At 42.7% G+C, this 19283-nt stretch overlaps 1 protein-coding gene across 2 annotated transcripts in view; it reads right to left on the bottom strand.

Moving 5' to 3' along the window:
* LOC138525638 (zinc finger protein 84-like) overlaps positions 1-19283 on the bottom strand; it is an 835666-nt gene that overhangs the window by 19038 nt on the left and 797345 nt on the right. The window contains exon 2 of one of the 2 annotated variants that reach the window (XM_069635688.1): positions 8483-8623. The gene's annotated coding sequence lies outside the window, so the exon portion shown is untranslated. Of the gene's footprint in view, positions 1-1840; positions 1883-8482; positions 8624-19283 lie in introns of those variants that run through there. The other variant, XM_069635689.1, reaches the window with a different exon arrangement.

Raw genomic sequence — 19283 nt, 5'->3', positions numbered from 1 at the left:
ATAAGTCTCTTGGGGGAACCTGTGGGACAGGGTCACTGGGCTCAGCACCCATGTCATCGTTCCCATAGACAATAGTGACGTTGCAGACGCCTCCAGCGGGCATCTCCTCGAAGTTCCCATCATCATCGCCATCGTCATCACAGAGGATCCTCCTTGGACGAAAACATTTCTGTGCCCTGGAATACTTCTCCACCCCTTCTCCCCCCTTTTCAGGTCCTGAGGGGTTAGACCAGGGCTAAGCTCCGGCATCCTCTTTTCTGGAGTCTTTTGAATAGGTCTGAATGAGGACTCTCGCCTTGCAGGGAGAGACACTGGCTGCCGCCGGGGCACTCTGGACTGGGTCCGCCCCTTTTTCCTTCGAAAGGGAGGTCACCACCATCTTAATCAAGGGGGATGACTTGGCCTGGATCACCTGGGCCTTCACAGGCAGGTCGGCCATCTTGGCCTTCTCCTTCATGGGCAGCTCGAACACCTTCTCCAGATTGGCCTTCTCCTTCAAAGGCGGTTCAGACACCTTGCCCAGCTTGACCTTCGACTGTCTGCCACAGCTTCCTAGGGGTAGCTGGCTTCCTCTTGGATGAAGAGCTGGAGTGGTGGCTGGAGATCGAGGCTGACGGAGATGATGAACGCACCCTGACCGTTGCGGGACCCACTGGAGCGGCGACCCCGACGGAAGCAGACTTGCGGTGCTTGGTCTTGTGTTGGGCCCCCATGGATGGAGCACCCTCACAGGACTTAGAAGCCTGCTCAGGTTGGCTGGATCTGGAAGAGGCATGCCCCTGTGAATCACACAGGGTAGAGGCCCTGCTTTTGAGCCAGGCCGTCAACCGGGCGTGTTGATCCTTCATCATGCACTTGGTGAAGTCACAGCAGATCTCACAATCTTCCTCATGTGCCGGGTGTAGACAATACAGGCACTGGGAATGCTTGTCACATGAAAAAACAGTCTGCAAACCGCAGCGGGTGCACAGCTTGAAGAGGGACTTCTCCGGCATGGTCTGGCGCAGTGTAGGCATTAAGACTTCTGGTAGCTTCCAACAAGAAAAAGCAAGGTCGGTGTAGCCTGCCAGTCAGTGCTCCCTCAAAACCAGTCATGCAATTAAACTTGACAAGTTTTAGATTGCTTGGGTGATTAAACCATTACAATGTGGGTGAAAATGTCAGTGCAGATATTTAATCACAAAAGTGGACACTGCACGCCAACACGTGTTTCAGCCCTCTCCGGGCCGTCCTCAGGGCGTTTTGTTATAGCGATGATAAGTAATCTGATAAAAAGCATTAATAAACCATGCCCATTTGCATTGAGACAATAAGTAACCGTATTGTTGCCATTTTGCAAAAAAGTTATAACAGGGATGAAATAAAACCATCGCAATTTGAATATAAACATAAGCCAAATGAAATATAGAAGATATATGTATATATACAATGTAAGAGAGGAGAGAGAAAAAGGTTGACAAGGGTGAGGGGTCAGGGGAGAGAGGAGAGAAAATTATATTGACAGGTTAGATGTGAGTTGATGTTGTACATACACTCATTGTTAGGTTATAAATTCCTAACCATAAGAACCCTTATATAAAGCTTGTTATTTACAAAGCTAGGTTGTTGCATCTTATAGAAAGAGTGGACAGTCCATTGATATGGCATGCCTGATTTTTGTAAATTAAGAGAGTAACAGAATCCGTCAATCTCCAATGGATATACTTGCTGGTGCCTGTGAAAATATATGAATATGTGTTGTAGCTTTATAGGTACACTATGTACTGGAATAAAGTTGCAACTGCAGCTACGAAATTCTAAAGTGACAGTCTCTACAAAGCAGAGGTGTTTGTTCGCTTACCTAAGGTGAGGTAACTTGATTAACACCCCGTAGGGAGTTTGCTTGATAGTCCTGGCCTCCCGATTATACGAGCAAATTCTGTTTGGGCAAATAAAATACATGAAAAGAATATAGTAAGAAGTACAGGGTAGGATTTAATAGTTGGAAAGATTCCTGTTCAACAATGCGAACGAAGCGCTTACCTTTAAACGCCTAAATGCGTGTGCAGCTCGGCAGATTTCTGCCGGCTGTTTGCAGCTTCCTGGAAGGAATGTGGGTGCGGTTGTGCTAGCCTACAGCTGCTCAGCCAGGCTGTTTAATAGCTGTGGTCATGTGACCGTCCTGTTGCTGTTGCCTAGCAACTTAGTAGGTGTCAGGGGAATACTCAAGTTAGTAACAGAATCGAGTGAAATCTAGCGAAGGTGTTGTAACCGTAATTGATACAGGTGCTCCTTTACTTACGAGCGTTGGGGGACAGGGGTATGTTTGAACTAGTTCAAGTACAACTATTTAGATTCTTACATTTGCGCTGCTTAGTAAATAGAATATAGGATTCGAGAATATGTAGTATGTGAATGGTTTCACATACGAAAAAAGTATCGGATGTATGCAAATGAATAAACACGCTCGGACTCCTGAATTGTTTTTAGGTCCTTCTGACTGGATTATATTTGGTGATAATATAATTTACTGATCAATTTGTTAAAGTTGGGCAAGCTGGCCGCATTGGTGTAAAGCTAGCGAGAGTTAGAGGTAACAGTGTTATTGTTGATATATTGGTTTGCTGTGAGAGCGACAATAATGTGATGTAGTTAATAATACATCTTGAAATACACCTAGTTAAGACCAGTTATTCGATAACACACGGTTCAAATATTTGGAAAGGTATAATTAATCTAGTTTTTAAGGGATCCGGTATATGTTAAAAAGGAGTTTGAGTATTAACCCCCTAATCTACTGGGTTGTCATGAAGGAGATGAAATACGGTAACTGAAATTATTAACCCAATGGTAATTAACGTGTCATAATTAGATTCCAAGTGGACAGTCCACCCCTCTGTAGTGCAACACCTGCTTCACAAAGTTGCCACAAATTCATACACTGAATAAAGATTATATATGTGATATCAAAGAAAGACATTGGGCCTCATTACACGGACGGCGGTAAGGGTTAACGGTCACCGTTAATGGCAACGGTGACCGTTAACCCTTACCGCCGTACTACGAGGTCCCTTTGCGGGTTGGAGGAACTAACGCCTGCTTCTTGCAGGCGTTAAGTACCAACCCGCTAAGGGACCTCGGAGCTAATTACGGCACCGCAAAATTGCGGTGCCGTAATTAGCGCCTTCCCCATTCCCATAGAGCCCTATGGGGCTGAAATGGGAATGGGGAAGGGCAATGGCGGAAAGGGGATTTACCGCCCCTCCAACCTTGGAATGGGGCGGTAAATCCCCTTTCCGCCAAGGCGGTGCCGGTAATTTACCGGCATGGTCCAGGGTGCTAATAGCACCCTGGATTACCGCCTTCCGTGTAATGAGGCCCATTGAGTTCATGCTCTTGATTGAGTCCAAGTTGAACGCATCTAAGTTTGCATATCATCCGGGCTTCCGCCTGTCGTAGATACAGTTGTCGATCACCACCTCTGGCATGTGGTTTAATGTGTTGCAGCCCTACAAATCTGATGTCCTTTCTGTGTGCCATCTGGTGTTATTGTTGCCAATGTCTTGCAAATGGTAAGTTCATATCTTGGCTGTTAAGATTTGCAAGGTGTTCTCTGATTCTTACCCTCAGTTCCCTGATGGTACTGCCGACGTAAACTTTCTTGCAGACACAAATAATTCCATATACAATATATTTAGAGCGACAATTCATGAAATCCTTAATTTTGATATTTAGATTACCATGACAAGTAAATATTTTAGTGGGCGATAGGGCAAATTGACAAAAATTACAAGTCCCACACTTGTGGAATCCATTGGGTTTAGTGCTCTGCGTAAGCCAGTTTGTCTGTCGGAACCAGGTTTCATAAACGAGGGACACAGTAAGTTTCTAAGTGTAGGAGTTCTAGAGAAAATTATTCTAGGTTTCTCAGTAATGTGGGTCTCCAAATATGGATCCAAATGTAAGATATTCCAGTGTTTGTTGAAAATATGATATATAAATTTAGAGTCACTGCAATATTTCATTATGAAGTTCACTTGTGGTGGAAATTCAACAAGTTTTTTGGACTGGGTAAGTAGAGAAGATCTTGTGATTGTTTTCACATTCCTTAGTGCCTGGTTAATATTAGTTTTCGTGTAGCCTCTTTCTTGGAATCTGGTTCCTATAGACTTACATTCTAAACGGAAGTTCAGATCTTGACTGCAGTTTCTCCTAGCTCTAAGGAATTCTCCTTGAGGAATGTTGTTAATCACATTTCTTCTGTGGCTGCTTTTTGCATGCAAAACAGAGTTGACTGCAGTTGTTTTACGAAATGTGCAAGTTTGTAAGGTTTGATTGTCTACATAGATTCTAAGATCCAAAAACTCAATTTCAGTAGTATCAATGTGGCCTGTAAAATGTATCCCAAATTGGTTGTGGTTCAGGAATTGCATGAATTCCTGGAACTGATCTGGTGTACCTGCCCATATTGCAAAAACATCATCTATGTATCTTCTCCAAATTTGAATAAACTCGATGTACGGATTATTATGAAACACATGTAAGTCCTCAAAGTAAGCCATGAAGAGGTTTGCCAAAGCTGGAGCATACTTAGCTCCCATGGCAATCCCCTTGGTTTGGCACTCATCGTTAAAAATAAATTGATTGTGGTTTAGTGTAAAGTCAACCAGATTCTTCAGCATTTGTACATGGGTTGCATGTGATGCTGAGTGTAGTCTAAAGGAGTAGTCCAATGTTTTAATGGCTAGTGAGTGATCAATTGAAGTGTACAGGGCAGTAACATCAAGGGTAACCAAATGGTAATGAGATTTCCATACAATATTGTTCAGAATCTGTAAGACATGAGTTGTATCTTTAAGAAAGGCTGGTATCTTTGGAACTAAGTCCTTGATGCATGAGTCAATATAGGTTGCTAAGTTCTCTGTGACCCCCCCTTGTCCGCTCATTATAGGTCTCACTGATGGGAGACTGTCAAATGGTTTGTGTATCTTGGGTAGTAGGTACAGGGTAGGCATAAGTGGTGTGATATTAGTGAGAAAGGATTTCTCCTCATCCGTGAGCATCCCTTTTTGGTGCCACTCACCAATCAAACTTTTTAGTTCTTGTACTGCCTGAGTCGTCGGATTACTCATAAGTTTACGGTAACAACCAGGGGTATCTAGGTGTGCTTGTGCCATCCTAATATAGTCTGTTTTGTTGAGGATAACAATGTTACCCCCTTTGTCCGCCTCCTTAATCACAATGGTGTTGTCACCCGAAAGGTCATAAAGTGCCTCTTGTTCAGTTTTGGAAAGATTAGGTTTTTTGCTGAAGAAGTCCTTGCATTGGCCATCAATATATTGGTGAATTTCCCTGGTGATAGACCTATAGAACACATCTATGATATTGTCCCCTGAAATGGGTGGCATGAATTTAGATCTGTTCTTATGTTCAGCTATATCCATATTGCGTTGGTGTATCCCTTGGTCTCTTTGGATATCACAGATAGATTGAGCATTGTCAGTTGTAAGGTTCGCCAGAAGGTGTACATTTTCAATCTCTTGTATGCTTTTACTACTGATCGGTGGTAATGTTATCTGTTGTTCGAAGGATGCTGGTTTATTGTGAAAGTACTTTTTCAGTTTCAATTTTCTAGTGAATTTATAGAGGTCTATTTGGACCTCAGTCATATTGGCTTTAGAGCTGGGTGCAAAGGAGAGGCCATAATTGAGAACATTGATCTGTTGCGGTGATAGTTATTTAGCAGGGAGATTGATGACTAAGTTTTGAGAATTGGCCTTAGTTTGGATGTTTTGAGACTTGATCTGGTAAATCTTTTCCTTATGTCTCCTGTTCCCTCTCCTCTTAGCTCCTCTTCCTCCTCTGACGTTTTTGGGGTGGTTGGTGTATTTGGGCCTAAAGGGGGTGTTTTCTGAAAACGTACATTCTTGTAGTTGGTTTGGGATTCTGAGCGTTGCCCTTTTTGTATCTTTTAATTTCAGCCAAAAATCCTCTTCTATTGTGACGTTTTTCCTCAGACGTCTCATCTATATTTTGAATCCCTGCTGCACTCGTTATTGCTGGTTCCAGATCCGAGTTAGGATCTGATGTAGTTGGTGAAATATTTGGAGTCTTTATGTGTGATTGGTCTCCATCATACTTGGTCTGAAATGTGTAGACTCTGTCATTAATATAGTCTCGTTCATCACGATAGAATTTCCTAAATTTCCTAATTTTGATATCGTCTTGGTAATCTTCTAGGATAATATGCATTTTCTCATAGTTTTTGTCTTTAGAAGCTGCAGGGTTGGGCATTTCTGTGATTTCTTTTTGAACCTGAGCAATTTCAGTGGTTACTCTAGCGTGTTCCCTCTCAGCGTGTTGTAAAAGGATTTTCATCATATTCTCAGAACTGACAGTGAGGTTAGCTTCCCAGTCTGAGGCGAGATCTTGGTCATCATGATGATTGAAATCTGGGAATATGAGTATTTGTAAGCCCATGGGAATGATATCTTGTTTGAGGTAGTTTTTCAATGATACTTGTTCCCAGTATTTATTGATTTCTTTTTTACTTAAAAGTTCTAATTTAATACATTTTTGAACCAGTGTTTCGGTTTTTTGCAAGCGGTTTCTGAAGGGGTTACTATCTGTGCCACGCGGGGCAAAAAGGGCAGCGCTGTCCTCATCACGATTCTGCAGATATTTAGCCATCTTCGGAGTTCCGATTAGGATTATTTAATGGGTATTGTGCTGCACTCCCCGGGAAAGGTAACAGTAGTAGAGTTTCTGAGAAATGATCCCCAATGTGGGTAGGTGCGTGCACCCTCGTACAAGTTAGATGTGGGAGAGGTTTGCGCAGTGGCAGGGCGTAGAAGGGTAAATTCTCGGTACCCCTTCATATACAAAGGGAAAAGCAAGGTCGGTGTAGCCTGCCAGTCAGCGCTCCCTCAAAACCAGTCATGCAATTAAACTTGACAAGTTTTAGATTGCTTGGGTGATTAAACCATTACAATGTGGGTGAAAATGTCAGTGCAGATATTTAATCACAAAAGTGGACACTGCACGCCAACACGTGTTTCAGCCCTCTCCGGGCCGTCCTCAGGGCGTTTTGTTATAGCGATGATAAGTAATCTGATAAAAAGCATTAATAAACCATGCCCATTTGCATTGAGACAATAAGTAACCGTATTGTTGCCATTTTGCAAAAAAATTATAACAGGGATGAAATAAAACCATCGCAATTTGAATATAAACATAAGTCAAATGAAATATAGAAGATATATGTATATATACAATGTAAGAGAGGAGAGAGAAAAAGGTTGACAAGGGTGAGGGGTCAGGGGAGAGAGGAGAGAAAATTATATTGACAGGTTAGATGTGAGTTGATGTTGTACATACACTCATTGTTAGGTTATAAATTCCTAACCATAAAAACCCTTATATAGAGCTTGTTATTTACAAAGCTAGGTTGTTGCATCTTATAGAAAGAGTGGACAGTCCATTGATATGGCATGCCTGATTTTTGTAAATTAAGAGAGTAACAGAATCCGTCAATCTCCAATGGATATACTTGCTGGTGCCTGTGAAAATATATGAATATGTGTTGTAGCTTTATAGGTACACTATGTACTGGAATAAAGTTGCAACTGCAGCTACGAAATTCTAAAGTGACAGTCTCTACAAAGCAGAGGTGTTTGTTCGCTTACCTAAGGTGAGGTAACACCCCGTAGGGAGTTTGCTTGATAGTCCTGGCCTCTCGATTATACGAGCAAATTCTGTTTGGGCAAATAAAATACACGAAAAGAATATAGTAAGAAGTACAGGGTAGGATTTAATAGTTGGAAAGATTCCTGTTCAACAATGCGAACGAAGCGCTTAGCTTTAAACGCCTAAATGCGTGTGCAGCTCGGCAGATTTCTGCCGGCTGTCTGCAGCTTCCTGGAAGGAATGTGGGTGCGGTTGTGCTAGCCTACAGCTGCTCAGCCAGGCTGTTTAATAGCTGTGGTCATGTGACCGTCCTGTTGCTGTTGCCTAGCAACTTAGTAGGTGTCAGGGGAATACTCAAGTTAGTAACAGAATCGAGTGAAATCTAGCGAAGGTGTTGTAACCGTAATTGATACAGGTGCTCCTTTACTTACGAGCGTTGGGGGACAGGGACAGGAGAGAGGAGAGAAAATTATATTGACAGGTTAGATGTGAGTTGATGTTGTACATACACTCATTGTTAGGTTATAAATTCCTAACCATAAGAACCCTTATATAAAGCTTGTTATTTACAAAGCTAGGTTGTTGCATCTTATAGAAAGAGTGGACAGTCCATTGATATGGCATGCCTGATTTTTGTAAATTAAGAGAGTAACAGAATCCGTCAATCTCCAATGGATATACTTGCTGGTGCCTGTGAAAATATATGAATATGTGTTGTAGCTTTATAGGGACACTATGTACTGGAATAAAGTTGCAACTGCAGCTACGAAATTCTAAAGTGACAGTCTCTACAAAGCAGAGGTGTTTGTTCGATTACCTAAGGTGAGGTAACTTGATTAACACCCCGTAGGGAGTTTGCTTGATAGTCCTGGCCTCTCAGCAATAACGAGTGCAGCAGGGATTCAAAATATAGATGAGACGTCTGAGGAAAAACGTCACAATAGAAGAGGATTTTTGGCTGAAATTAAAAGATACAAAAAGGGCAACGCTCAGAATCCCAATACCAACTACAAGAATGTACGTTTTCAGAAAACACCCCCTTTAGGCCCAAATACACCAACCACCCCAAAAACGTCAGAGGAGGAAGAGGAGCTAAGAGGAGAGGGAACAGGAGACATAAGGAAAAGATTTACCAGATCAAGTCTCAAAACATCCAAACTAAGGCCAATTCTCAAAACTTAGTCATCAATCTCCCTGCTAAATAACTATCACCGCAACAGATCAATGTTCTCAATTATGGCCTCTCCTTTGCACCCAGCTCTAAAGCCAATATGACTGAGGTCCAAATAGACCTCTATAAATTCACTAGAAAATTGAAACTGAAAAAGTACTTTCACAATAAACCAGCATCCTTCGAACAACAGATAACATTACCACCGATCAGTAGTAAAAGCATACAAGAGATTGAAAATGTACACCTTCTGGCGAACCTTACAACTGACAATGCTCAATCTATCTGTGATATCCAAAGAGACCAAGGGATACACCAACGCAATATGGATATAGCTGAACATAAGAACAGATCTAAATTCATGCCACCCATTTCAGGGGACAATATCATAGATGTGTTCTATAGGTCTATCACCAGGGAAATTCACCAATATATTGATGGCCAATGCAAGGACTTCTTCAGCAAAAAACCTAATCTTTCCAAAACTGAACAAGAGGCACTTTATGACCTTTCGGGTGACAACACCATTGTGATTAAGGAGGCGGACAAAGGGGATAACATTGTTATCCTCAACAAAACAGACTATATTAGGATGGCACAAGCACACCTAGATACCCCTGGTTGTTACCGTAAACTTATGAGTAATCCGACGACTCAGGCAGTACAAGAACTAAAAAGTTTGATTGGTGTGTGGCACCAAAAAGGGATGCTCACGGATGAGGAGAAATCTTTTCTCACTAATATCACACCACTTATGCCTACCCTGTACCTACTACCCAAGATACACAAACCATTTGACAGTCTCCCATCAGTGAGACCTATAATGAGCGGACAAGGGGGGGTCACAGAGAACTTAGCAACCTATATTGACTCATGCATCAAGGACTTAGTTCCAAAGATACCAGCCTTTCTTAAAGATACAACTCATGTCTTACAGATTCTGAACAATATTGTATGGAAATCTCATTACCATTTGGTTACCCTTGATGTTACTGCCCTGTACACTTCAATTGATCACTCACTAGCCATTAAAACATTGGACTACTCCTTTAGACTACACTCAGCATCACATGCAACCCATGTACAAATGCTGAAGAATCTGGTTGACTTTACACTAAACCACAATCAATTTATTTTTAACGATGAGTGCCAAACCAAGGGGATTGCCATGGGAGCTAAGTATGCTCCAGCTTTGGCAAACCTCTTCATGGCTTACTTTGAGGACTTACATGTGTTTCATAATAATCCGTACATCGAGTTTATTCAAATTTGGAGAAGATACATAGATAATGTTTTTGCAATATGGGCAGGTACACCAGATCAGTTCCAGGAATTCATGCAATTCCTGAACCACAACCAATTTGGGATACATTTTACAGGCCACATTGATACTACTGAAATTGAGTTTTTGGATCTTAGAATCTATGTAGACAATCAAACCTTACAAACTTGCACATTTCGTAAAACAACTGCAGTCAACTCTGTTTTGCATGCAAAAAGCAGCCACAGAAGAAATGTGATTAACAACATTCCTCGAGGAGAATTCCTTAGAGCTAGGAGAAACTGCAGTCAAGATCTGAACTTCCGTTTAGAATGTAAGTCTATAGGAACCAGATTCCAAGAAAGAGGCTACACGAAAACTAATATTAACCAGGCACTAAGGAATGTGAAAACAATCACAAGATCTTCTCTACTTACCCAGTCCAAAAAACCTGTTGAATTTCCACAACAAGTGAACTTCATAACGAAATATTGCAGTGACTCTAAATTTATATATCATATTTTCAACAAACACTGGAATATCTTACATTTGGATCCAGATTTGGAGACCCACATTACTGAGAAACCTAGAATAATTTTCTCTAGAGCTCCTACACTTAGAAACGTACTGTGTCCCTCATTTATGAAACCTGGTTCCGACAGACAAACTGGCTTACGCAGAGCACTAAACCCAATGGATTCCACAAGTGTGGGACTTGTAATTTTTGTCAATTTGCCCTATCGCCCACTAAAATATTTACTTGTCATGGTAATCTAAATATCAAAATTAAGGATTTCATGAATTGTCGCTCTAAATATATTGTATATGGAATTATTTGTGTCTGCAAGAAAGTTTACGTCGGCAGTACCATCAGGGAACTGAGGGTAAGAATCAGAGAACACCTTGCAAATCTTAACAGCCAAGATATGAACTTATCATTTGCAAGACATTGGCAACAAGAACACCAGATGGCACACAGAAAGGACATCAGATTTGTAGGGCTGCAACACATTAAACCACATGCCAGAGGTGGTGATCGACAACTGTATCTACGACAGGCGGAAGCCCGGATGATATGCAAACTTAGATGCGTTCAACTTGGACTCAATCAAGAGCATGAACTCAATGTCTTTCTTTGATATCACATATATAATCTTTATTCAGTGTATGAATTTGTGGCAACTTTGTGAGGCAGGTGTTGCACTACAGAGGGGTGGACTGTCCACTTGGAATCTAATTATGACACGTTAATTACCATTGGGTTAATAATTTCAGTTACCGTATTTCATCTCCTTCATGACAACCCAGTAGATTAGGGGGTTAATACTCAAACTCCTTTTTAACATATACCGGATCCCTTAAAAACTAGATTAATTATACCTTTCCAAATATTTGAACCGTGTGTTATCGAATAACTGGTCTTAACTAGGTATATTTCAAGATGTATTATTAACTACATCTCATTATTGTCGCTCTCACAGCAAACCAATATATCAACAATAACACTGTTACCTCTAACTCTCGCTAGCTTTACACCAATGCGGTCAACTTGCCCAACTTTAACAAATTGATCAGTAAATTATATTATCACCAAATATAATCCAGTCAGAAGGACCTAAAAACAATTCAGGAGTCCGAGCGTGTTTATTCATTTGCATACATCCGATACTTTTTTCGTATGTGAAACCATTCACATACTACATATTCTCGAATCCTATATTCTATTTACTAAGCAGCGCAAATGTAAGAATCTAAATAGTTGTACTTGAACTAGTTCAAACATACCCCTGTCCCCCAACGCTCGTAAGTAAAGGAGCACCTGTATCAATTACGGTTACAACACCTTCGCTAGATTTCACTCGATTCTGTTACTAACTTGAGTATTCCCCTGACACCTACTAAGTTGCTAGGCAACAGCAACAGGACGGTCACATGACCACAGCTATTAAACAGCCTGGCTGAGCAGCTGTAGGCTAGCACAACCGCACCCACATTCCTTCCAGGAAGCTGCAAACAGCCGGCAGAAATCTGCCGAGCTGCACACGCATTTAGGCGTTTAAAGGTAAGCGCTTCGTTCGCATTGTTGAACAGGAATCTTTCCAACTATTAAATCCTACCCTGTACTTCTTACTATATTCTTTTCGTGTATTTTATTTGCCCAAACAGAATTTGCTCGTATAATCGAGAGGCCAGGACTATCAAGCAAACTCCCTACGGGGTGTTACCTCACCTTAGGTAAGCGAACAAACACCTCTGCTTTGTAGAGACTGTCACTTTAGAATTTCGTAGCTGCAGTTGCAACTTTATTCCAGTACATAGTGTACCTATAAAGCTACAACACATATTCATATATTTTCTCAGGCACCAGCAAGTATATCCATTGGAGATTGACGGATTCTGTTACTCTCTTAATTTACAAAAATCAGGCATGCCATATCAATGGACTGTCCACTCTTTCTATAAGATGCAACAACCTAGCTTTGTAAATAACAAGCTCTATATAAGGGTTTTTATGGTTAGGAATTTATAACCTAACAATGAATGTATGTACAACATCAACTCACATCTAACCTGTCAATATAATTTTCTCTCCTCTCTCTCCTCGCTCCCCTGACCCCTCACCCTTGTCAACCTTTTTCTCTCTCCTCTCTTACATTGTATATATACATATATATTCTATATTTCATTTGGCTTATGTTTATATTCAAATTGCGATGGTTTTATTTCATCCCTGTTATAATTTTTTTGCAAAATGGCAACAATATGGTTACTTATAGTCTCAATGCAAATGGGCATGGTTTATTAATGCTTTTTATCAGATTACTTATCATCGCTATAACAAAACGCCCTGAGGACGGCCCGGAGAGGGCTGAAACACGTGTTGGCGTGCAGTGTCCACTTTTGTGATTAAATATCTTCACTGACATTTTCACCCACATTGTAATGGTTTAATCACCCAAGCAATCTAAAACTTGTCAAGTTTAATTGCATGACTGGTTTTGAGGGAGCGCTGACTGGCAGGCTACACCAACCTTGCTTTTCCTTTGTATATGAAGGGGTACCGAGAATTTACCCTTCTACGCCCTGCCACTGCCGCAAACCTCTCCGACATCTAACTTGTACGAGGGTGCGCGCACCTACCCACATTGGGGATCATTTCTCAGAAACTCTACTACTGCTTCCAACAAGAACACTCGACAATTTCTGCTCTTGAGGGGCGAAGAAAGATGAGGAAAAACTGGTCCTCGTTAATCGGAAGGGTAAGCGATGGAGCGCAAGGCTCGATTGAAACAAAAACACTTCCCTAGCAACAAATGTGAAAATACGCAGAAAGTTCCTAGAGCGAAACACAAGGACTCCTAACACTTGAACGTGCAGGGCTTAGGTAGAGGGCAGTCATTGGCTGGAGGCAGTATGACCCAGAGCTCAGTGATTGGTTTATAGGAGAAAGACAGTTTAGAAACGAAATTGAAACTGTTTTTTCTGCTACTGAGGATTCCCAGCCAGACGACGGGTAAAATTCAGGAGCATGTGAATCCATGCCAGACCTCAGCCCGGAGAAGAAACAAAATATCACAGTTCTCCGCTCTTCAGGATTTCCTAAGCAACCATAACTCGCGCCACCACCGTGCACTGCTAATACTAACACCCACCACGTGAAAGATGGCATCACATATCTGGGCGACTTGTTTTTGGTTACTGACATTATTAGGCTAGTTTTATTTAAAAGGTGTTATGTATATCTACACATTAACCTTTTTATTGTTATTAAAGTACTTTCCTTAGAGGTTAATCTGAGCTCATAGTGCACACACATGGGGCAATGAGCATGCCTCAAACACACAATGTGTGTACATGATGATTAACTAATGTTATTGCCATTTTTTGGTGCTGTTTCTTTCTTCCTTACTTCAGTTTCCCTGTACGTGCCTCCAATTTGTATGCATTATGCACTTTTATATGTATTTTTTCTACTAACACAAGTTTGTGGTAAATTTTTGATTGTTACTTATTTATTCCATGTTAAACATTATTCAATAAGGTAGCATTCATTATTTTACTATCGGAAATTACCAGGTTAAAACTATTTTACTTCTATGGTGCATGCTGCAACCATTGCCTGTATGTATGTATGTATGATTAGGTTCCTCTACTAACATTAGAATATAATGATTTGTTTACAAGAGAACATTCTTTAATACATTAGGTTTTTCATGATAGTTCTCCCAATCACCCCTAACATCTTGTTTCCAAAATTATAAACTCAACCCCTTGCAGTGACCGTTTATTCAAATTAATTTTATATGTGATGTCATCTTTCATGTCCTGGGTGTTAGTCTTAGCAGTGCACGGTGATGGTGCGAGTTACGGTTGCTAAGCTTACCAACTGGTGAATTTATGGGGGTTTTCGGTTTTACTTTCAACCATAACCTCCCTTTAACAATGTTTTTCAGTGAATATCATGGGTTTATACCAGTGCACGCCAATTTCCAACAACTTACTAATATTAACTTACCCCAATATAGCAAAATGTTTGTCCATTTTACAAAGTTTCACCTGCCATTCCCCACCTTCTAGCATAATTTTTAACACTTCTATACACTTTTTGTAACTTTTTCCAGCATTTTTGTGTTGACATCCACAAACATCTGACGTCATCATGGACTATCAGGACAGCGTCACACGCTCACCCGTGGCATGATGATGATGATGTGTCCATGAACGCGTCCGCACTTCACGAACAGTTCAGAATTGCACTTTTCAGCTGATCTAGGAACTTTCTAGCTCAAAATGTACCCCTTACACAGCTCCTACACCTATTCTTACTCATTATCCATTAAAAATGTAGCACACCGCACACACTTGGAAGAATATTAGTAAAACTGCTATGTATCTTAAAAAAGGAATCAACTATTGCCATCCCTCCTCCCCAAGAGCCACCAACAGCTGGAGGACCTACACAACATAAAAAGCGCAGTACTTCCAAAGACAATGAAGAGGACCAAGAAGATGAGGTAGAGGAAGTGCCTACCCCTAGCACCCAGAGAGAATCATTGGTGTGGCAGTTCTTTACTACTGTTGGAAATGTACCAAAGGCTAAAGCCACCAAAGTGAAATGCACCGAATGTTGTACTCCGTCATGGACTACCTGGACAGTAGTCCTACGGGACCACCTCCATGTGCTACCACACCAAATCCAACCACTGCAATGCTCTCAGAAAGGTTGTTCCTTTCATAGGAAGTAGTAGGCTGTCTTCCTCCAACTCATCTTCCTCAACCAATACAGTAACCAAAAAGCCCTCTTCTGTGGGACACAAAATCCCACCAGATACCTTGCAAGCGATAAAAAAGGATGTTAATCCTTATCTTTCCAAGACAGCAGTACTCTGTATATACTGCAGCACACCACTCTGCAGGGGGGAGCAATTTCGAAATGCGTTTGAAGCTGTAATCGAGGAGCATGAGAAACACTGGCCGCGCCTAGAAACACTAGTGTGTATAGCCGCGTTATAAATGCCATTTCATATGGGGTGGGGGGGGGGTGGTGGCAGGGAGAGCCGGGTGACAGGTGGCTTGGAGCGTGGGGTTGTATTGGCAGTTAAAGCCCACGTTCCTAGCTACCTGATTGGCTGGCTCCCTCACCCAGGGTACTAATGGGAAATTGCTTGCTAGAGAAAAATAAAATGTTCTGTCCCAAAAACTTTAACCTATCATACAATAAGGAACATAATCTATGTTCCTTTATAACTAACCAGGGTCTCCACAGTTCCCTTTCCAGGCCATGGATCATTAAAACACCTGGATGGCACGTGCACACCATCGCACAGGGCAGCCCTTCTACACTTTTTAATTTTATATTTGCAACACTCCCTCAATGCCTGCTTTCAAACAGTCACACATCCAATCACTTGCAAAAAATGTACATATAACCCTATGACCGGATTAAGCTTCCACATACAAACTGCCACTTAACAATCTTTTGCATCCGCATTTCGTATGCCAGGGTGGGACGCCATTGGCTAACTACTCGAGGAGAGGAGTCCCAAGTGTGGGATGCATCTTAGCCGTAACATCCCTTTAACATTGTTTTTTTCTGTCAATTTAATAGGTGTTTATGAGTGGAAATGTTTCATGGTGTTAAATCACTGTATATAAGTTATTAATAATTCCTCTTTTCATATATATGAAAGAACTACAAACCTCCTTTTAAGAAACATATTTTTTGCAACACATACCTATAGCTGTCATTATCAGCAGTGCATTCTGGGGATGTAACTCATTGTTCAATTGCCTACGGCATAAGGCTCCACCATGACCCCAGCCAAACCAAACCACCCCTATTATTCGCTGCACCTACCCTGCATCCTAACTCAGTGTCCACTGTAGCCCAATAATGTAACCAATGACCAGTGCTCATGGCTTGCAGCCATGGCCAGTCTCCAAATCCATGGGGCATACGCTTTGGCCATGCTGCATTCCCCAATAAGCAAATCAGAGTACACATTTGCGTTTTCTAAGGGCCAGGCCCACTACCCAGGCACATTTATGCTTACTGTAAGGAAGGCATGGTATCAAAGTAAGACAGACACAGGGGATCACAGTTCAAGGGTGTTCATTAACCATTTTACAGTTTGAGATAAACAGCTAATCAACACCTATGTCTAAGGGAGCAAGCTACGACCATCAAAACATAATAATACAGTCCTAGTGCAGTCTAGTCAAATAAAAAGGGCCTATACAAAAAAATAACTATTGCCAATCCTTACCTCTATGGTACAAAATAGTGTGGTATAATGTTCACAAGAAAAGCAAGAAGAAGTGTTCACCAAATGATACGTCCGGATGCTAAGGCAGGGTCTACCTTCCCAACGTTTTTAGTACGGGACAAGGCGGGACTCTTGAGCACAGCACACTCCTGCGTTTCTCCAGCACGAGGTCACAGTTCCTTTCCTCAATAGCAGGCCCTTTTGTGCCCAAGTCTCTTTTATGCAATGTCTCTTGCTTCAAAGGGCCTGATGTATCAAACAACAAAACAAAAGTTCCTTCTGCTAATCTTCACGTCGGGCGATTACTCTTCACCCTTAAATCCCCTCAGCCGGGCTCCAATCCTTTTCTCAACGTTAGCCTTCCTCAGTCGGGCTCAGACAAACCATTCACTGTGGACATCATCCCTCAGTCGGCTTCACGTTTGCCGAAATAACAGTTCAATTGATTACACTGCAGGATTCACTTTCCTTGGCTTTCTCCTTGCATCTCTCCGTCGGGTTCACATTTGCCGAAATAACAGTTCAATTGATTACACTGCAGGATTCACTTTCCTTGGCTTTCTCCTTGCATCCCTCCATCGGGTTCACATTGCCATTTAACACAGTTCAAAGAAAGTCATTCTAGACCCCTTAGGTTTGTGTCTCAGCCCCCAAGCAGGCTTTCCCTCGATCCGCCGGTCATCCAGGTGGGCTTTCCCTAGAGCCTCCAGTCAGGCTTCACACAGTTCTATCATCACAATGTTCTTGGGTGTATTACTAGTCACCATAATTCACAGGCATCCCTCAACATAACCTGCTGCATGACCACTTCGATTTCTCAGTTCAATACTTTCCTTCTTCAGGAGAGGGGCCAGAAACCATCAAATGAATGCCCACGTGGCACCGGACCACTCTAGCTCTGGTACCAATTTCACTCACAAACGTTTAGTCTTTCAGGGTCTCCCTTCACTGGGTTTGGACACTCTCTCACAAATTTCACAAGGGTCTCCAAGGAAACTTTCACCGACATTCTCTTTGCCGTTCCCTCGCCAGACCTAAGGACCCAACATATGGTCTCTGTGCTCTCTCCTTTCTCTTCTTCTCCCATTAATGATGGCACCCGGTGGGATGCCCTCCTGGCCTCCTTCCATTCCTCTAAGGTCATCATTAATGTTTATTCTAATGGGACGGTCCTGGTCCAAGGCCCTCAGGCAAACCTTCACCTCTTCCCGCGCCTCATCAATTTCCTTTCTTCACCTGCTGTCCCCTCTCCCCCTTACAAGGCCTCCTCGCCTCCACCTGCTGCCTCCTCCTGGGCTACCTTGCCCTCTCATTCCCTCTCTGCTCCCCTTTGGGCTCTTTCCACACCTCTGCAGGGCGTACTTCTGATCTGTACCCCTCCCCGGAAGTCCTTCAAGGATGGCAACCTTCTACACATTGACACTCTTAACTCTCGTTCAGCTGTCAAACACTCGTCCGAAATCTGCCACCTTCTGGAAGAACTTGACCTCGATGGCCTCGGTCTCACTGAGACATGGTTCACGGCCAGCTCGGTCACAAGCTTTGACACGCTCCTCCCTGACGGCTACAAGATCCTCTCTGCGCCCAGGTCCAACCACTCTGGAGAGGGTGTAGCCCTGATCTTCCCCGAGTGGATTCCTGCCTCTGTCATCCCCTACACAGGCCTACTCCTCTTTTGAATGCCTCATCTGCAGGCTCTCTCTCTCCCCTAGCCATTCCCTTACTGTGGCTACTATCTATCGGCCACCTGGTCAAATGTCCTCCTTCCTCTCTGAGTGGGCGGACCTCTCCTCCTCACACCTGGCCTCGACCACTCAACTCCTCCTTCTTGGAGACTTCAACATCCACCTGGATGCCTCCTGTCCTCCCTCTGGACTCTTTCGCAACCTCTGCAACTCTCTCTCACTATTCTCCCCTCTGGCCCGACTTACTCTGCAGGGCATACTCTGGATGTTCTGATCTCCTCAGGCTTTACCCTTTCTGTCCCTCTCACCACTCCTCTCTCCTGGAGTGATCACTTTCTCTTTTCCTCCCATCTCGCCCTCTCTACCCCACAGGCCAAGCCACTTCCATCACTGCCACCCACCTTCTCGGTCATCCGACCCATGAAGCGCGTATCAGTTGAGGCTTTCGCCACCACTTTCTCACCCCCCCCCTTCCCCTCTGGCTGTTTCTCACCCAGACACAGCCCTCTCCACGCTCCACTATGCTATATCTGATACTCTTGATGTCCTTGCCAATGTCATTAGGATCTGCCTGAAGCCCAAAGCCAAGTGCAACTCGTTGTACGACTCAGAACTCGTGACCCTTAAACGTAAGTGTAGGGCGACTGAGAGGAAATGGCGGGCTTCTTGTACATCCTCTGACAAACTGGCCTGCCGTCTTCTCCAAATGCAATACCGGCTCTCTGTCCTCACCA

The sequence above is a fragment of the Ambystoma mexicanum genome, chromosome 7p, assembly GCF_040938575.1.
Source record: "Ambystoma mexicanum isolate Mex_15411 chromosome 7p, UKY_AmexF1_1, whole genome shotgun sequence".
NCBI lineage: Eukaryota > Metazoa > Chordata > Amphibia > Caudata > Ambystomatidae > Ambystoma > Ambystoma mexicanum.
Note: the sequence above shows the minus strand (reverse complement) of the source record. Positions and strands in the feature narration are given on the sequence as shown.